The following is a 7349-nucleotide window of genomic DNA, read 5'->3' on the forward strand; positions in this document are numbered from 1 at the left end:
AAAGAGAATTACAGGCCAATATCCCTCGTGAACATAGATGCCAAAATCCTCAACAAAATCTTAGCAAATCGGATCCAGCAGTACATCAGAAAGATCATACACCATGACCAAGGAGGATTTATCCCAGAGATGCAAGGATGGTACAACATCCGTAAATCAATAAATGTGATACATCACATAAACAAATTGAAAGAAAAAAACCACATGGTCATATCAATTGATGCAGAAAAAGCATTCGACAAAATCCAACACCCATTTTTGATAAAAACTCTCAGAAAGGTGGGAATAGAAGGATCATACCTCAACATAATAAAAGCCATATATGACAGGCCCACAGCCAACATCATACTCAATGGACAAAAACTAACACCATTTCCCCTAAGAACAGGAACAAGACAGAGATGCCCACTCTCACCACTCCTGTTCAACATAGTACTGGAAGTATTAGCCATTGCAATTAGGCAAGAAGAAGAAATAAAAGGCATCCAAATTGGAAAAGAGGAAGTAAAACTGTCCTTATTTGTAGATGACATGATATTATACATACAAAACCCTAGAGACTCCACCAAAAAGCTACTAGACTTAATACATGAATTTGGCAATGTAGCAGGATACAAAATTAACCCCAAGAAATCTGAGGCATTTCTATACACCAACAGTGAACTTTCAGAAAGAGAGATTAGAAAAACAATCCCATTTACCATCGCACCAAAAAAATTAAGATACCTAGGAATAAACTTAACTAAAGAGGTTAAAGACTTCTACTCAGAAAACTACAGGACGTTGAAAAAAGAGATAGAGGAAGACATAAACAGATGGAAGAACATACCATGTTCTTGGATTGGTAGAATCAACATCATTAAAATGTCCATACTACCCAAAGCAATCTATACATTCAACGCACTTCCCATTAAAATACCAATGGCCTTCTTCAAAGATCTAGAACGAACTCTCCAAAAATTCATCTGGAATAAAAAAAGACCCCGAATAGCTGCAACGATCCTGAGAAAGAACAAAGTAGGTGGGATCTCAATGCTAGATATCAAACTGTATTACAAAGCCACTGTTCTCAAAACTGCCTGGTACTGGCCCAAGAACAGACATATAGATCAGTGGAATAGAATAGAGAGTCCAGAAATTAGCCCGAACCAATATGCTCAATTAATTTTTGACAAAGGAGGCATGAACATACAATGGAGCCAAGATAGTCTCTTCAATAAATGGTGTTGGGAAAATTGGACAGATATATGCAAGAAAATGAAACTAGACCACCAACTTACACCATACACAAGAATAAACTCAAAATGGATAAAGGACTTAAATGTACGACAGGAAACCATAAAAATTCTAGAAGAATACAAAGGCAACAAAATCTCAGACATATGCCAAAACAATTTCTTCACTGATACAGCTCCTAGGGCTTTTGAAACTAAAGAGAAAATGAACAAATGGGACTACATCAAAATAAAAAGCTTCTGCACAGCAAAAGAAACCATCAACAAAACAACAAGAAAACCCACCTCGTGGGAAAACATATTTGCCAACGTCATATCTGATAAGGGCTTAATCTCCAAAATTTATAGGGAGCTCATACAACTTAACAAAAAGAAGATAAACAATCCAATCAAAAAATGGGCAAAGGATCTAAGTAGACACCTTTCAAAAGAGGACATTCAGAAAGCCAAGAGACATATGAAAACATGCTCAAAGTCACTAATCATCCGAGAGATGCAAATCAAAACAACAATGAGGTACCATCTCACACCTGTCAGAATGGCCATCATCAACAAATCAACAAACGACAAGTGCTGGAGAGGATGTGGAGAAAAAGGAACACTTGTACACTGCTGGTGGGAATGCAGACTGGTGCAGCCACTATGGAAGGCAGTATGGAGGTTCCTCAAAAAATTGGAAATGGAACTCCCATTTGACCCTGTGATCCCACTCCTAGGAATATATCCCAAGAAACCAGAAACACCAATCAGAAAGGATATATGCACCCATATGTTCATAGCAGCACAATTCACCATAGCTAAGATCTGGAAACAGCCTAAGTGCCCATCAGTAGATGAATGGATTAGAAAGCTGTGGTACATCTACACGATGGAATACTATGCTGCTGTTAAAAAGAAGGATCTCTTACCATTTGCAACAGCATGGATGGAACTGGAGAGCATTATGCTAAGTGAAACAAGCCAGTCAATGAAGGAAAAATACCACATGATCTCACTCTTTCATGGATAATTAAGACCATTACAAACTTTTGAACAATAATAAATACAGTTTCAGAGCTGCCTCAAACCGATTGTCAGACTGCAGTGGGAAGGCCAGGGAGGGTTGGGGGACAGGAGGGAGGGGAGTAAGAGATCAATTGAAGGACTTGTATGCATCCATATAACCATAACTAATGGACATAAGACACTGGGGGGTAAGGGAGGGCAGGGGCTTGTCAAGGGTGGGGGGGAAACAAGGACACTTATGTAATACCCTTTGTAATACTTTTAGCGAAAAATAAAAATAAAAAATAAAAAAAGAAAAAAAAATTTGGGTAGTGAAGAAAGATAAAGGATAGGTGTATAAAGATTTAGTACAGGGGATTGGAAATAGGATATATAAGTAGGGTGAGATTTTGACAGGGGGTAAAAAGAAGGAGTAGGGAAAATCTAAAGCAGGAAAAGGGTAAGAGAAACAGGACAACAAAAGGGGAAAAGTGAGGAAGAGGGTTTTAGCATAGAGGTAAAATTGAGGTAGAAAAAAAATGATGCTAAAGAAACGATGAAAATAGAATGTAGAACACTAATCCTAAAATAAAATAAAGATAAAATAAAATGACACTTTAAAAAATGGTAAAATGGTAGCAGTAATAATACTGGTTAAAAATAAAAATGCAGTAATTAAAAGGGTAAAATCAGGTGATGGAAAAAGAAAAAAAATTGGTTTCTTAGTTAAAAGGTGAAAAAAGAATAAAAAAATAAATAAAAATTTTCAGTAGTGAAGGTCCTTCGGTTCTTCTATTCTTCAGTCTGGCTCGCCTTATTCCTGCTAGGTATTCAGGAGAATGTTGAATTTCCCTGCGATACACTGTTCCTCCATATTGTAAACCACAGTCCTGATTTTAAAGCCGGCCATATTTGTTTCCCAGACTGCCTTAACTTGTATTTACCTAAGAGTCAGTTTGTGGCTCAGCCTCTGGGTGGCAGTGTTTCTGGATTGACCTCCGAGGCTATACGGCCTCTCTACCCAGGAGTTAGGGTTTATTTTCTCTATTGCACTTAAAACTGGTTTGGGGAAGTCCCCTGTCCAGAGCTGGTTCTTTAATCATTACCCTGCTCTGTGTTGTTGCTGGGACTGAAAGTCCCTCTATAAGCCAGACCCTGTTAACTCCCTGGGACTAATCAGATTATTTAATCCTTCATCTCGTTTAGGGTGGAATCTGGGTGTGGCTGTGCTCCTTGCCTGGGGGCTGGAGGGAGGAATCCTAACCTCCGGAGAAAATGGCTGCCTTAGTCCCGGGCTCAGGGGTGACTCAGCACTCAATTTGCTGCCACCTCTCCTGGCCCCCCTTCTCTCCTCAGCCTCTCCCCAGATTCCACTCGTCCGCACCTTCTCCCTCTCTTCAGCACAGGTGAGTGTCTGTATTCGAAATATCCTATGAGCAGGGTTCAGTGAAAACAAACAAACAAATGCGGCTGCAGAAACGGGGAAGGCTGAGTCTCTGTAAGCTCCTCTCTTACAGGCACTGCATGGTCTGGTCAGCTCTTCAGGCTGCCCCTTTTAGGCTCAGTCCTCCGTAATTACAGAACCCAGATCTCAAATCCCCCGGCGCCAACAGTCCCGCGGATATCCTTTCCCCAGTCAGGGGCTGTGCCTGTCCCAAAAGACGCAGCTGTGTGCCACGTGGTCTCCCTCTGACCCTCTGGGCTCAGAGGTCTGGCAAACTTTTCTGCCCAGATCCCTGGTTTTTTACCTTTCCAGGGAGCTCTGCCCTTCCCGGCTGTAAACTGTCTCACCAGCTGAGTAATTTTGCCAGTTCGGGGTGGGTGTTATTAGTTTCAGCTGCTTACTCCATTTGCTCCGGGACAAGAACTGGGATGTGTCTGCCTATACCGCCTCCATCTTGAATCTCTCCCTAAGATTCATTCTCTCCCAGTCTCTTAATGGGCCTCAGAAACTCCATACCATGGGACAAAGTGTTTTCCAATAGGGTGGGTCAACTGTCTTCCTCTAGGAAAAACACCTGGATAACAACTGTCTGCATGAGAACAATAACCTCTGCAATATGAGGGAATGACTCAACTGAGGAAACTGGGGTGTGGGAGCAGGCCTAAGCCAGCAGTCGGACATCCTTAGCACTGCCGGAGAGGCTCCCACCACTCTAAGCTTTGGGGTGATTGCAGCGGCAGGAGAGGCTCCCACCACTGCCGCTGTGCTTGCCAGCCGTGAGCCTGGCTTCTGGCTGAGCAGCACTCCCCTTGTGGGAGCACACTGACCACCAGGGGGCAGCTCCTGCATTGAGAATCTGCCCCCTGGTGGTCAGTGTACATCATAGCAACCGGTTGTTCCGCTGTTTGGTCAATTTGCATATTAGCCTTTCATTATATAGAATTATCTCAAATAGGGATTTTAAATTTTTCACTCTCTGGCATCACTGCTATCTTTTTTTTTTATTGTGGTATGACAACTTCAGAATTCCTAAAGTCCAACTCCATTGACCATCTATTATTTCACTTATACTCATCCCCTTGAAATATTTATTTCCTTTCAGTGGGTGATGGCAACAAGCTAGGTAGCACTTCCTGATTCAGTTATCTAATGTTACACAACAATCACCCCAAAGCTTAGAGTGAAAAACAACAAGCATTTTATATGCTCACAATTCTGTGGGCCAGGAATTTTAGCAGGGCTTGGCTAGATGGTTCTTCTGCTCCATGTGGCATCAGCTGGAGTCTCTCATTAGGTTATAGTCAGATGGCCCCTAAGATTGGTGCATCCAAGACAGCTTCACTCACATGACTGGAGTCCTGGTGGTGATGGCTGGGATCTCTCTCTCTCTCTCTCTCTCTCTGTCAATTCATAAAGTATGGCCTCCTTTATTTATGCAGCATTCTATTAGTCAAAACAAAATATATGGTGGGCCCAGATCCAAATGGAGGGAAAATAGACTATGTCCCTTGGTGGGTGATTGGCAAGATCACGCTGCGAAAAAGCAAGTGGAATGAGGTTATTGCAGCCATCTTTGGAAACACAGTTTCTCCTTTTCAAGCACTTATCTGTTCCTTACCCTCTCCCCCTCTTCCTTTCCTGACCTAGTCAAACCCAGCTGTCAATCAACTCCATGCTTGTACTTGAGTAAAATCTGGAGAAAAATCGCACAACTTTATAACTATTATCACTTTTATATTAGTACCATGATTCTTAAATAATCTCTGAAAATTTCTAAGCAATCTTAACAGTTTCCTGAATGTTCACCTTCCCATTTTCCTTTTAGGACCATTTCATACTCCTTCTTCTTCTTTAAATCTCCAACAGTATTTTATCCCTTGAGCTCACTCTGGGATTAACTTCACCTCACAATTTATAGACGCAATCAGATAAGAATTATGTACCTCATTTTTCTACCATCATATCTATCCACTTACATGAATCTGTACTCACACACTTTCCATTATGCTGAAATGTAAAAAGTATCCCTGATCCCATCCAAGGCAAACCCTTCCACTGTGCATGGAATCCTCCATCCTTTCTTGTCTTAACAAAGACTTCATTCCTGAATATGTCCCTCCTTTCTCCATCATCAATTTCTCTCACTCTCTTGTTTCTACTTAACACTCTCTTCTTGATCTCATCTAATCCCATAGCTTTAAATGCAATCTATCCTCTGATGACTCCCAAATTCTATCTCTACCTAGGGCTTTTCTCCTGAACTCCAGACTGTGTATCCTGCTGCCTATCTCATGTTTACACTTAAATGTCTAATAAGAATTTGAAAATTAACAGAGCTAACACAGGAGAATGGATTTTAGCTCCTTACTTCTACCCTAACCTGTGAGCAAAGAGCATGACTATTCAGTTTTTCTTGACAAATATCTAGTAGTTTCAGTAGATTCTTGTTTTTTTCCACATCCCACATCCATCCATCCATCCATTCATCTACCCATCCATCCAACCATCCTTGCACTCCACCTGCAAATATTCTGAATTTGACTATTTTACTGTGTCCATTGGTATCACCCTGGTCCAAGCCACAATAGCACCTCCTAGCTCCCCATCCTACCTTTAGTTTCCTTGGTTACAATTTATTTTATTACTAATTGGGTAAAGACATCACACTGTGGTTAGCATCACAGCACACAGCATCAAAATGCCTGGTTCAAATGACACACGAATTAAAGTGAGAGTCAACTTATTAAAGTGAATATCAGAGTATTTTATATTCCTACTTAAAACGTTTTAATTACTTTGCATTACATTTGAACAAAATCAACTTGCTAATTGTGGCCTAAAGGGCCCAGTAAGATCTGGCCTCATTCTCTGAACTCAACTTCTATTATCTCTCCTTTACACACTTTATTCTAACCAGCTGGCCTTCTTCCTAGCTTGAGAACAAGCCAAGCTCCTTCTAGTTTCAGGCCTTTGAATGCTATACTTCCCTAAACATTTGCATGGGTGCTTTCATCATTTGCATCTCAGTTCAAATCATCTCCTCCCAGAGACCTCTGATTACAGGAGATAAAGCAGGTTTCTCATGCCCCCTTATTGACACTATATATCATGTGACTCCATTTTATTCATAGCAATCACTATCTAAAATTTGCTTATTCATCAAATTGTTCCCATGTTTACTGTTCATCTTCCTCAGCAGAATGTCAGCTTTTTGAGGGCCAGAACTTTATCTTGTGATTCCCAGAACTTAGACAAAGCTTGGCACAGAGTGTGTACTCTGTAAATATTTATTGACTGATGGAGCAGTGCCTTTTGATTTATTGACTAATATAAATCATTCATACACATGAGAAAAATTTTAAATAGCATCAGGCAGAAAATAAAAAATGTAATTATCCTTTTGCCTGCTCTCAGGACCTCCTGCTCAGTGTCCCATTCCCAAGAAATAAGCTGGTTTTGGAAGTTGTAGAATTTAGTACATTAAAATTACTCCTTTCCTCTCCTCTATTTTAATTTTAATTAATTTATTTTGAACTTGAAAGTTACATTATTTTTTAAAAAATGTCTTCCTTTGGTTACCTTTGTAGCCCTGTCACTATTGTTTTGTATCCTCTTTATGTAAGAAGAGAAAATGTCCACCACAGACACTTCCTTCCCCTAGTCTTTGGCCCCTCATCTCCCAGTTT

This window comes from Myotis yumanensis, unplaced genomic scaffold (assembly GCF_028538775.1).
Source record: "Myotis yumanensis isolate MYYU_CA2020_CCGP unplaced genomic scaffold, mMyoYum1.0.hap1 SCAF_2, whole genome shotgun sequence".
Taxonomy (NCBI): Eukaryota; Metazoa; Chordata; class Mammalia; order Chiroptera; family Vespertilionidae; genus Myotis; species Myotis yumanensis.